Raw genomic sequence first — 14,386 nt, forward strand, 5'->3', positions numbered from 1 at the left:
GGTGACACCCTTACCACTGAGCCACTGGCACTTCCATGATCTAGTTGCTTTTTTTGGAGTGTTGTCTTGTTTAATTGGTCAAAAGCAATGAAATTAAAGGATATTTCCTTTGCAAGGGGGAGTCTTTTACCCGGGTCACTCAGATGAAGTCATGACACCCTTAACACTGAGCCATTGGCACTTCCACACCCTGACTGCTTTTTTTTTTGGAGTGTTGTCTTGTTTAATTGGTCAAAACCAATGAAATTAAAGGAAGAGTGAGTCTCGAACCCCGGTCGCTCAGGAGAAAGTGCAACACTCTTACCACTGAGACAATGACACTTCCACACCCTTACTGCTTTTTTTTGGAGTGTTGCCTTGTTTAATTGGTCAAAACCAATGACATTAAAGGAAGAGTGAGTCTCGAACCCCGGTCGCTCAGGTGAAAGTGTAACACCCTTACCACGGTTGTGGCTAGAAGGGATACATCTCTAGCTGGAAACTAACAATGATTAATCTGAATTTTTAAATTAAAGGATTTTTTTTTTTGCAAGAATGAGACTTGAACCCAGGTTGCTCAGATAAAGTTGAGACATCCTTACAACTAAGCCACTGGAGCTTCCACACTCTGACAGCTTTTTTTTTGGAGTGTTGTCTTGGTTAATTGGTCAAAACCAGTTAAATTAAAGGATTTTCCTTTGCAACAGTGAGTCTCGAACCCGGGTCACTCAGATGAAAGTATGACACCCTTACCACTGAGACACTGACACTTCCACACTCCAACCGCTTGTTTTGGAGTGTTGTCTTGTTTAATTGGTCAAAACCAATGAAATTAAAGGAAGAGTGAGTCTCAAACCCCGGTCGCTCAAGAGAAAGTGCGATACCCTTACCACTAAGCCACTGGCACTTCCACAACCTGACTGCTTTTTTTTTTGGAGTGTTGTCTTGTTTAATTGGTCAATACCAGTTAAATTAAGGGATTTTCCTTTGCAACAGTGAGTTTCGAACCCGGGTCACTCAGATGAAGGTATGACACCCTTACCACCGAGACACTGACACTTCCACGCTCCAACTGCTTGTTTTGGAGTGTCGTCTTGTTTAATTGGTCAAAACCGACGATATTAAAGGATATTTCCTTTGCAAGAGTGAGTCTTGAACTCAGGTCACTCAGGTGAAGGTGTGACACCCTTACCACAGTTGTGGCTAGAAGGGATACATCTCTAGCCGGAAACTAACAGTGATTAATCTGAATTTTTAAATTAAAGGATTTTTTTTTTTTTTGTTGCAAGAATGAGACTTGAACCCAGGTTGCTCAGATAAAGTTGAGACATCCTTATCACTAAGCCACTGGACCTTCCACACTCTGACAGCTTTTTTTTTGAGTGTTCTCTTGTTTAATTGGTCAAAACCAGTTAAATTAAAGGATTTTCCTTTGCAACAGTGAGTCTCGAACCCGGGTCACTCAGATGAAAGTATGACACCCTTACCACTGAGACACTGACACTTCCACACTCCAACCGCTTGTTTTGGAGTGTTGTCTTGTTTAATTCATCAAAACCAATGAAATTAAAGGAAGAGTGAGTCTCGAACCCCGGTCGCTCAAGAGAAAGTGCGATACCCTTACCACTGAGCCACTGGCACTTCCACAACCTGACTGCTTTTTTTTTGGAGTGTTGTCTTGTTTAATTGGTCAATACCAGTTAAATTAAGGGATTTTCCTTTGCAACAGTGAGTTTCGAACCCGGGTCACTCAGATGAAGTCATGACACCCTTAACACTGAGCCATTGGCACTTCCACACCCTGACTGCTTTTTTTTTGAAGTGCTGTCTTGTTTAATTGGTCAAAACCAATGAAATTAAAGGAAGAGTGAGTCTCGAACCTCGGTCGCTCAGGAGAAAGTGCAACACTCTTACCACTGAGACAATGACACTTCCACACTCTTACTGCTTTTTTTTGGAGTGTTGTCTTGTTTAATTGGTCAAAACCAATGACATTAAAGGAAGAGTGAGTCTCGAACCCCGGTCGCTCAGGTGAAAGTGTAACACCCTTACCACGGTTGTGGCTAGAAGGGATACATCTCTAGCCGGAAACTAACAATGATTAATCTGAATTTTTAAATTAAAGGATTTTTTTTTTGCAAGAATGAGACTTGAACCCAGGTTGATCAGATAAAGTTGAGACATCCTTACCACTGAGCCACCGGAACTTTCACACTCTGACAGCTTTTTTTTTTTGAGTGTTGTCTTGTTTAATTGGTCAAAACCAGTTAAATTAAAGGATTTTCCTTTGCAACAGTGAGTCTCGAACCCGGGTCACTCAGATGAAAGTATGACACCCTTACCACTGAGACACTGACACTTCCACACTCCAACCGCTTGTTTTGGAGTGTTGTCTTGTTTAATTGGTCAAAACCAATGAAATTAAAGGAAGAGTGAGTCTCGAACCCCGGTCGCTCAAGAGAAAGTGCGATACCCTTACCACTAAGCCACTGGCACTTCCACAACCTGACTGCTTTTTTTTTTTGGAGTGTTGTCTTGTTTAATTGGTCAAAACCAATGAAATTAAAGGAAGAGTGAGTCTCGAACCCCGGTCGCTCAGGTGAAAGTGTAACACCCTTACCACGGTTGTGGCTAGAAGGGATACATCTCTAGCTGGAAACTAACATTGATTAATCTGAATTTTTAAATTAAAGGATTTTTTTTTTTTTTGCAAGAATAAGACTAGAAACCCAGGTTGATCAGATAAAGTTGAGACATCCTTACCACTGAGCCACCGGAACTTCCACACTCTGATAGCTTTTTTTGAGTGTTGTCTTGTTTAATTGGTCAAAACCAGTTAAATTAAAGGATTTTCCTTTGCAACAGTGAGTCTCGAACCCGGGTCACTCAGATGAAAGTATGACACCCTTACCACTGAGACACTGACACTTCCACACTCCAACCGCTTGTTTTTGAGTGTTGTCTTGTTTAATTGGTCAAAACCAGTTAAATTAAAGGATTTTCCTTTGCAACAGTGAGTTTCGAACCCGGGTCACTCAGATGAAAGTATGACACCCTTACCACTGAGACACTGACACTTCCACACTCCAACCGCTTGTTTTGGAGTGTTGTCTTGTTTAATTGGTCAAAACCAGTTCAATTAAAGGATTTTCCTTTGCAACAGTGAGTCTCGAACCCGGGTCACTCAGATGAAGGTATGACACCCTTACCACTGAGACACTGACACTTCCACACTCCAACCGCTTGTTTTGGAGTGTCGTCTTGTTTAATTCGTCAAAACCAATGAAATTAAAGGAAGAGTGAGTCTCAAACCCGGGTCACTCAGATGAAGGTATGACACCCTTACCACTGAGACACTGACACTTCCACACTCCAACCGCTTGTTTTGGAGTGTCGTCTTGTTTAATTCGTCAAAACCAATGAAATTAAAGGAAGAGTGAGTCTCAAACCCGGGTCACTCAGATGAAGGTATGACACCCTTACCACTGAGCCACTGGCACTTCCACAACTTGACTGCTTTTTTTTGGAGTGTTGTCTTGTTTAATTGGTCAAAACCAGTGAAATTAAAGGATTTTCCTTTGCAACAGTGAGTCTCAAACCCAGGCTGCTCAGGTGAAGTGGTGACACCCTTACCACTGAGCCACTGGCACTTCCATGCGCTAGTTGCTTTTTTTGGAGTGTCGTCTTGCTTAATTGGTCAAAACCAGTGAAATTAAAGGAAGAGTGAGTCTCAAAACCCGGTCGCTCAGGAGAAAGTGCAACACCCTTACCACTGAGACACTGACACTTCCACACCCTGACTGCTATTTTTTGGAGTGTCGTCTTGCTTAATTGGTCAAAAACAGTGAAATTAAAGGAAGAGCGAGTCTCGAACCCAGGTTGCTCAGGTGAAGACATGATGCCCTTACCACCGAGCCACTGGAACCTGCACATTCTGGCTGCATTTACATTACATTTACATTTATTCATTTAGCAGACGCTTTTATCCAAAGCGACTTACAATTGGGAATACAACAAGTGATTCATCCTAAGGAGGCAGATCAACATGTGTGTGCTCAAAAATACCATATATCTCAGGCATTGTTAGATGAGTGCTGGATAGAAAGGGAAGATCAAAAAAAAAATTGTTTATTTTTTTTATTGAGTCAAATAGTGTCAAAAAAAGATGGGTTTTCAGCAGTCGCTTGAAAGCTGTTAAGGAGACTGAATTCTGGATAGGGGTGGGAAGATCATTCCACCAGACAGGAACGTTGAATGAGAATGTTCTGGAAAGTGATTTCATGCCTCTCTGTGGTGGTACAATGAGGCATCTTTCACTAGAGGATCTCAGACTTCTGGAGGGAGTGTAGATGTGTGGTAGTGAATGGAGGTAGGCAGGTGATGATCCGGTGGCTGTCCTATAGGCCAGCATCAGTGTCTTGAATTTGATGCGAGCTGTAACCGGTAGCCAGTGCAGTGATATGAAGAGAGGTGTGACATGGGCCTTTTTGGGCTCAATGAAGACCAGCCGTGCTGCCGCATTCTGAATCATTTGTAGAGGCCTGATTGTACATGCTGGAAGACCAGCTAAAAGAGCATTGCAGTAGTCCAGCCTGGAAATGACCAGGGCCTGGACGAGGAGTTGTGCAGCATGCTCTGTTAGCTACTTTATTTGGCATGTCACCTTGTTTAAACCATTGGTCAAAACCAATGAAAGTAAAAGATATTTCTTTTGCCAAAGTGAGTCTTGAACCCAGGTCACTCAAGTGAAGGTGTGACACCCTTACCACTGAACCACAGGCACTTCCACGCTCCAGTTGCTTGTTTTGGAGTGTCGTCTTGTTTAATTGGTCAAAACCAATGATATTAAAGGATATTTCCTTTGCAAGAGTGAGTCTCGAACTCAGGTGAAAGTGCGACACCCTTACCACGGTTGTGGCTAGAAGGGATACATCTCTAGCCGGAAACTAACAATGATTAATCTGGATAATGAAATTAAAGGATATTTCTTTTGTAAGAGTAAGTTTCAAACCCGGGTCACTCAGGTGTAGGCATGACGTCCTTACCACTGAACTACTGGCACTTTCACACTCCAATTACTTTTTTTAGAGTGTCGTCTTGTTTAATTGGTCAAAATTAAAAGAAATTTCCTGTGCAGGAGTGAGTCATGAATCCGGGTCATTCAGGTGAAGGTGTGACGCACTCATCACTGAGCCACAGGGGTGACATTGCACTTCCAAAACTCATACTTATATAACATTCAATTCACAGTCAATAATAACTTATATTACAATCACTGCCCCATGTCTTCGTGTGAGTTTGGTCAACAAACATCCTCTGAGTCTCTGGAGCTCCTGACTAAAGCTCTTCTCATCTGCTCTGAGTCTGGGCTCATAAAGTTTGATGAACCTTACAGCTCATTACATTCAGGATGAATCATGTTCATGTTCAATGGGAGTCAGACTCGAAAAAAAAAAGATTCGATTCAGTTGAATGACCGAACGCCCTCATGTGGAAATGTATGTGCATTACACTTCTGTTACTTTCTTTAACATCTTTGATGAGCCAGAGGAAAACACTTAATCTACTGCACTGGTTCAAACTAATTTAATGAAGTGTTAATTCTTTAAAGCAGCAACAAAATAAATAAAAAAAAATTCGGCAAACTGTATATTTTTAGAAAAACATGATTATAAGGTCTGCAATATAAATTTAATAAAATGTGTGATTTACACTGCTGATATTTCAGATATAACTCTTCGAAATTATTTAATAAATTACTGATTATCCTGTGTTTTTTTAAATAGAAGAAATGTTTTGTTAGATCTATAATCCGAAGAAAAATATGACAGAAATTTTTTTTTTTTATTCTAATAATGCTATTAATATTAATACTGTTATTGCGTTTTACATCCCATTTGTTAAAATAATACATATAAAAAGTCAACTGAACTTAACCAAGCGCCCTCCTGTGGTGAACTGCGTGAATTATACTGTTGATAATTATTTCTACAGTTAGTCAGAAGACTGGATAAACTGCATTGGTTTAATATTTAATGAATTGTTGATTACCGTGTGAAGCAGAAAAACATCTGTCAAATTATCTTTCCAAATAAGTTAAAACATTTGTAATATATACACCTACATTTTTAAACGCCCTCCTGTGGTGAATTGTGTTAATTACATTGCTGATACCTTCTATCTCGAGTTAGAATAAAAACTAGGGATGGGGCCGATCCGATCCAGTATCGGTATCGGGTTCCGATACCAGCTTAATTAATGGATCGGAAATTTCCGATCCAACCTAGAGAAATTTCCGATCCAGAGTTATGTCTACGTACAGTGCTGTCTGCTGAAATGACTTCACAAGTGATCCCGGGCTAGGTGACGTGTCTGTGCTCCAATGAGACACTGAGAGAGATGACATGCCTCCTTTCAGAAAATCTTCAGTTTGCAGGTAGCAGTTTAGCATTGAGCGTCATACATGTCCGCTGTGTGGAAATACTTTACGGTCGGAAACGCCGCAAAGACGGCAACGTGCAATGTTTGCAAAGCCGTTGTTCCGAGAGGTGGCACCTCGTGGATTTATTTAGTAGATTAACTGTTAAATATTACCCATCATAGAGTAAAAGTTTATAATTTGTAGACTTCGTGCGTGTTATTTTCTGTTTTTAACGTTGCCGCGCACACCTGAAGCGAGCACGCGCACAGAGAGAGAGAGAGAGAGAGAGAGAGAGAGAGAGAGAGACGTGATTCAAACTGCGCGATTCACAGACTGATTACTCTTTAACGTCTCTTGAACAGAAACATTCATACAAAGTTATGTTTAAATACCCGTTGTTTTATTCTGGTAACACCGTCGGTTATGTCTTCAGTGAACCGAAACAGCTGAGAAGGAGATGCGTGCCAGTATTACGTGCATTAGGCCTTAAAGAGACAGCATCCTATAAATACCTGCAGTGAGAAGCACTAGTTATTTATCAATGAATTATTAAATTTCTGCACCTGAATACTAGTATTATTGATTTTATTAGTAACTTTATGTTGTATTCATCTACACTTGTCATTTGTGTTAGTGTTCTTGTTTTGTTACTTATTATATTAGTTCAGCTAGTTTTTGCTGTGGATTAGAAGTACTTAAAGTAAGCATTCAGTAATTAATAAACAACAAACTTTTTTTTGTTTTGTTTGTTTTTTGCTGATCCGAAAAGTGCACTTATTGCACTTTTATTCAAAATGTTTAACATTTGAAAACCTTATTTTGTTGCTGCTACACAAGCAAGAATTTACTGAATTTATGTTGATCAGATGCACATTGTTCTATTTATAGTGTGAATATTTATTTTTTATTTCAAATATTTGAAAACCTTTTTGTTTTATGCAACAAGAGTGTATATTGCACTAGTATCTAGTAACCCTGTCTTGAAATTTAAATAAATATCAATTTAAACCCTTAAAGTTGCATATTTGTTTTCAGGATGGGATTTCTGCCATTTTCTAACCTCATACTTACCTCAAGTTGCTTTTTGGGAGATACTTAGACTTGCTTGTAGAGAAGTTTGTTACAGCCTCATAAAATCAACAATAATGATAATAGTCATAGTGATATAAAAGCAAATAGAGCTCTGGTATCGGAATAGTATCGGTATCGGCAGATATCCAAATTCAGGTATCGGAATCGGATCGGAAGTGAAATAATGTGGATCGGTGCATCCCTAATAAAAACATTATTGTCTAACATAAATTTGGCCAGTCTGAAGTTAGCGCCCTCCTGTGGTGAAATGTGTGGTTTAAACTGCGGCTACTTTCCTCTAAAGCTGTAACTCGAATAAGAGTAAAACATGGCACTAAATCATTTTGTCTTGACTTAAGAATATTTAATAAAATAATAAAATAAAACAAATAATACATAAAATAAAAATATTATTATTAATATTACAGACGCGGATAAATAAAAATCCGCGTCTGAACGCCCTCCTGTGGTAAACTTTGTGAATTACACAGCTGTTAATTATTTCTAGTTATAACTTTAATGAGACGAAAACCTTGTATTGAACTATTTTCTTGTAATTTAATATTCAACACCTTGTTTATTACCTTGTAAAGCAGTAAAACTTCTGTCAAATTACTCCTTTTATTTGGTAAAAATATTTTTTACGTATATAACGTACATTTAAATTTCGCCCTCCTGTGGTGAATTGTGTGAATTACATCGCTGCTAATTCAGCTATAACTCGATGGAAATGTTCCATTTTTACACGGATCCAAATTTATTTAACAAGTTATTATCGTATTATCAAATTATAATCTACAAAAACTGCAAATGTATTTATTTTTAGTAGAAATATACTATATTTGTATATATGTAAACGTTCGAGTCTGAACGCCCTCTTGTGGTGAACTGTATGAATAACACTAATACAATTTTACCGCTGCTACTACGGCACTATCCTTGCTATAAATAATTTTTAATTGATTTAAGTGTATTTATTTGTTTAAAAATATTTTAGCTTCTTTTATTACACTGCCCAACGACGACGAAAAATCAAATATGGAAAAATAAATCATAACAAACACGGAAGTAGAAAGAAACAGGGCGCAGTGTTGCCAAGTCCGCGGTTTTCCGCGGAATTGGGCTACTTTAACACTGTTGCCGCAGGTGTTTTTCATGTCCACGGTTTGAAACGACGTTAACGTTATCTTAACCCCTGGAAGCGAACTGTACCGGGGAACCCCTCCAAAAAACGTGTATTTTACCTTTTACCTTTAATTACGTGTAAATATCCTTTAATTTCATTCTTGTAAAACCTGGCAACCCTGCCTGGGCGATAATCACGCGCACCTGCCGGAAATTAGCCACATCATTGAACAGGTATATAAAGCAGCATGGTTTTCAATTATACACTCTAAAAAGTGCTGGGTTAAAAAATAACCCAACCATAACCCAGCTGCTGGGTAACTATGGGACAGAACACGCGTTGGGTTGTTTTGACCCAAGTGCTGGGTTAAATAATTTGACCCAAAATGCTGGGTTGTTTATTTGACCCAACCAGTGGGTCAGATTAACTGTGTTGCTGGGTTAAAAACTACCTAAATATTGGGTTATTTGTTGTCTAATTGCCTTGCTACCTTTATATTTACCAATAATAATATATAAATCACAAAAGAATGTAAAATTATTATTGTTTTTCTGTAATACAGTTACACAACACAAAAAAATGCATCTGTAAATGTCAATTTAATGAGTTTTCATATTTCTTTTTAATACAGTTTTCAAATAGGTGCAGCTGTCACACATTTTGTCCAACCCTTACAGACACAAATAATGGTTTTAGTAGATCAGTTTCTTTTAAACACAAAACTGTAAACAAGGCACAATATATTCCTATTCTTTATGTCAACATTGCAGCAGCAGAACACTCAAAAATGAATTATTACCACATTAGAATCATTCCAAACATTATGCCATTAATACTTAGCCAAACAAAGAGTCCACCAGACAATTCTTACAATTTAAAACATGTTACAAGTGGCCAAGAAAAAAAACTTTTGCCCTCAAAAACTTCACACATGAAGACTTATGTCCATCAATATGATATACTGCAAGCTGGAGAAATTCCCAGGCAACAAGTCCGCTTCAATGGCATGGCCTGGAACAATGGCGAAGGTCTAGAAATGTTGTTGTCTCATCCCAAGGCTCAAATCCACCATGTTGGTCCCCACCTGTTAATTATACGACATTTAGTCTTGCAACATAACTAACATTTTAAGTTAAGTGTATTTTATGAACATAAACATAGAGGCATGAAATAAATGCTCATTTTGCTTCTCAACTTTTCATACAGTTGTGGTCAAAATTATTAGAACACTAGTATTTTCACCAGCTAAATAAGGTTTTAAGTCAGTGATTTCTCTTTTGCTGTAGTGTGTCAGTAGGAAATATCGGTTTACATTTCCCTTCATTTTGCCATTAATTGTGATAATCCAGTGACATTCTTGTTTGCACAACAGCCAGTGCTCCACACAGGATCTGTTCTCATCATCATCCAGAAGAACTGTGTCAGCGTCTCCAAGATGCTCCAAGAGACCTACCTGCAAAGCTACAGTACTGTTAAGAGTTTTAAGTACTTGTCTAAAAATGTTGTAAAATGAGGATGCTGTCAAAAATAATGTCATTAATAGATTGACTTTATCAATTAACTTCGATTAACTAAATTAAATCAACATTTGGTTTGACCATCCTTTTGCGTTTAAAGCAGCTTTTGCCCTACACTAGGTGCACTTGCACATAGTTTTTCAGGTAGCTTTGCAGGTAGGTCTCTTGAAGCATCTTGGAGACGTTGTCACAGTTCTTCTGGAGTTAGTCTGTCTCAGTTTGTTCTGTTTCTTCATGTCATTCCAGACAGACTGGATGATGATGAGATCCGATCTCTGTGTGGAGGATTGGCTGTTGTGCAAACAAAAACCTCACTGGATTCACAATTAAAGGCAAAATGAATGTTTGGAAATGTAAACTGATATTTCTCACTGACACACTACAGCAAAAGATAACAAACACTGACTTAAAATATTTTTTTTAGCTGGTGAAAATACTACTGTTATAATAATTTTGGCCACCACTGTGTTTATATATATATACACCCTTATTAGAGCAGAAAACGTAAAACAAAACTTACAGGTTATACGTCAATGAAGGGCCTCCGGGATTCCGTGGTTGTGGGTCTGAAAACCTTCTATCCAGAGTGGGCAGAACTTTGAAAGCACTTTCCCCTTTAGCATCTAAACCATAGGAATAATATGCAAACTGTGAAACATATTTTATAATCAAAACAACAAACTGAAACACTTTCATATGAAGATTTCTTCATTCCTTTAAATAATGCAAATTAATTCCCACCCTCATTCAACTACTGCAGGTTAAGTTTAGGTATGGGGTCAGATTCAGGGATGTAGAATATGCTCATGCAGAATAAGGCATCAGTATGTGCTTCATAAGTACTAATTAACAGCCAATATACAAGCTAATAAGCAACTAGTTAAGTGTTACTGTACCATTGTATTTACCAGTTGATGTGTGTCAAATACAGTTGCATATTGTTTTTATAGATTGACATATTATAAGAAAAAGCTTACCTTAAGTCATGTCACCTTATCCCTTGCTGAGCACTCGCAAGAATTAGGTCTGCAACTGTAGCCCAGTCTTCAAAAAGTCTGCCTCTGGATATAGCTTCCTAAAGTCTTGTGAAATCTGATAAAATCTGAAAAACAAATGTGGTTCAATAAGTTTAAGGTTTATACTGGTCTCCTAGTTTGTAATGCAACACAGGCATTCACTAAAATGCCGTTCACATGCCGCGCCTAAAAACGCGTGAAAACGCAAGACGCGTCGCTTTCTCATTCTTTCCAAAACGCAGCTTGCTCTCACATGGCGTCTGCCGTTGCTAAGCAACCATGTCCCGTGCCTGGAAAAACTGGCATCTACATCTGAAATAACAAACTTCAGTGCGCAAAAAACGCGACATGTGAACGGCCACATACACCACGAGAGATTAAGTCTAACTTTACATACTGTAGCTAAGACAACATTACATTTAAGTAATAAACAATAGTACATACCAGTCATATTGTGGTTTAACATTATTAAAGTAAGGGACATAGCGTTTTAGCTAATGCAGATAAGTTAACTTACCTCAAGGAAAAAAGCGCGAAAATGCTCAACATAAAACATATGGATCTATCGTTGGATTCGGCACGTCGCAAACATTTACTTGAAAAATATGCCCTTAAAAGATCAATTTTTGTATGAAATTATCTAATTTTGACAAAACATTACAAAGCCATACAGTATGCAGACAGTAAAGGAACTTACCCCCGTATTTCTGACCTACTCTTTCCATAAGGCGTTAAAATAAAGGCCATGTGTATACTGTAAGTTATACAAATAACACTACACACACACACACACACACACACTTTATATAACAATAAAGCGATTGTTGAGGCAAAAAAGTACATCGCTAGGGCTAACGTTAGGCTGCTTAAGTTACAACGTTCGTCATTCACGGAATAAAATGCCAACCCCGCACAGCGACATATCAAATATTGCATTAAACAGTGAAATCAGTGTGCTCTAAAACACAACTTATTAAAAATAAAGGTAAATAATGATATAATCATATTAATTTACCTTATAATCCTGCTTGCTGCGAGGTGCGTGACCGCCTGGCAAGGAGACGAGTGAAGAATCCAGAATGTTCGATGAAGTGAAAAAAATAAACAAACCGGTTGGGTCAAAATAACCCAACCCAGGTGTTCATAGTGAAAGAACCCCTTATAGTCCATTTGACCCAACACGATCAACCCAACTGTGTGTTTACAGTGCCTCAAACAACCCAACATTTTGACCCAGCACAATTAACCCAGCAATGTGTTTACAAAAATAACCCAGCACTTTTTAGAGTGTAGGTTAATTTTTTATCATTTCTATATGTGTGTATTTTATGTTTATGCCTTTTAAACTTCATTCCTGCTGAACTCGACGTCCATTTATTTTTATTCCTGCTGAGACTCTCATACGTCTATCGCACTTCCGTTTCTACCATAAAAGTCCTATTATATTGACAACACTTGATTTAAATTTAATCTTTGACTATATAAATATAATTAAACTACAAACTCGTGAAGGTAAGAAAGATTCAATCTTATTTTTGTGCACTGTATCAGCCTTTATTTCTAACGTAAGATCTAGTGCACCTTACAAGGTGAATTTGCGACACTTCCGGTTTCATTAGCGTCTTATTTTCAGTACCACAGAAAAGTTTCTTAATATTGCAAAGAGCAATTTCTTGCTTTAATTTTATACTACATTACTTCCTATATAAACACCATTTTGTAGCACAAACAGTTGAACGTTTACTGGAAATATTATATATATATATATATATATATTATTTCTGTGTTGGGTCATTCTACAGAAACGTCCACTTTTATTATGGCAAGATGTCTCAAAATGTATTTCTTTTTTAACTTTTAAACTGGAAAAGTTAAACTTCTTCAGGAAATAGGGAGGAGGTCGAGTGATGTCATCAGTGTGATTTTTTTATTCCAAAATAAAAGACTTTTGTTAAACGGTAACACCAGTGACAACTTCACAGGACCACTGTTTTCATTATATTTTATTATATACATTTGGTATTTAGTTTTGATGCCATTTACATGATATATTTGATAGCTATGAGTAGACTTTTGTATTTTAAATGGTTGAAAATCCCGTATTTGACCTCAAAAATAAAGCAATTTCCCTCTGTCCATGGCTGTGGGGACGAGCAGTTTTGTAGTACTTGGAATTCTATATAATTAATAAAAAAAAAATATGCCACGTGGCTCAGGAAGGTGTAATTGTTCAAATAATATTGTTTCATCCTAAAATATTTTAAAAGGTGTGTATTTCAATTGTAATATTTCTGTAAAGTCTAAAGACAGAAAAGTGGACGTTTCTGTAGAATGACCCTGTTGCAAAATAAGGTGAATATTTTGTGTAGCACTCTTTTGCTCCTCAGTTTCTCTGTTTTACATGATAATATAGGTTACCATGTTTTTCATTGATTCATGAAAAATCCTAAATCAAGCACACCTGGCTCCCAAGAAAAAAAAAAAAAATCATATCAACAGTGTGTCAAAAATGTTCAGTCTTTTATTTAAAAACTATAAACAGTCACCAAAGTAAATGAAGCCAATCTATATCAGACTGTTAGATATATGTATCATCGCACACCCTACAGACACTGCAGAAATGGTGAGGGGGGGGGGGGGGGTAAGGGGTCGTGACCCCGCTGGGATGCTAACACAACAGGCAGTAATAAATGTTACACAACACACAGCAGAGAGGACAGCTTGGGGTCCGGGAGCCGGAATGTGGCGTGGTCGTAAGAATGGATGAAAACAACAAACAAAAGAAAAGAAAAGAAAAAAGAAAACGCAAAATAGTACAATAAAATCCCACACTATATTAAGATAGAAAAAACGTCTGGAGGAAAATATCATACCTGCACGGAAAGCAAAGAACACAGGAGAAAACCTGTATAAAACTCCATGTATTTAAACCAATTTACAAATACAAAAAGAATCACGTACGGGCGGTCGGGCTCGTACTCTGACGCTTACAGTGAATACAGGTTGAGGGGAATACCTTCAATATGTTTTTGTCTCTTCTACAAAATGACATGTGATATATTATTTCATACTCTTTCAGCCAGCAAAATGAGTTCTACAAGTTATAATAGTACAAAAAAGGGGAGAAAAAAAAAAAAAACTAAATCACAGTTCCACAAAGAAAAACCTGTAGCCCTCCGCCAGCCCTCCCAAAACTTTACAGCATCAGTACCTTCGCAGAATATTTACAGGGTTTAAGTACATTCATCCACTGCTG

Source organism: Garra rufa, chromosome 4 (genome assembly GCF_049309525.1).
Source record: "Garra rufa chromosome 4, GarRuf1.0, whole genome shotgun sequence".
Classification (NCBI taxonomy): domain Eukaryota; kingdom Metazoa; phylum Chordata; class Actinopteri; order Cypriniformes; family Cyprinidae; genus Garra; species Garra rufa.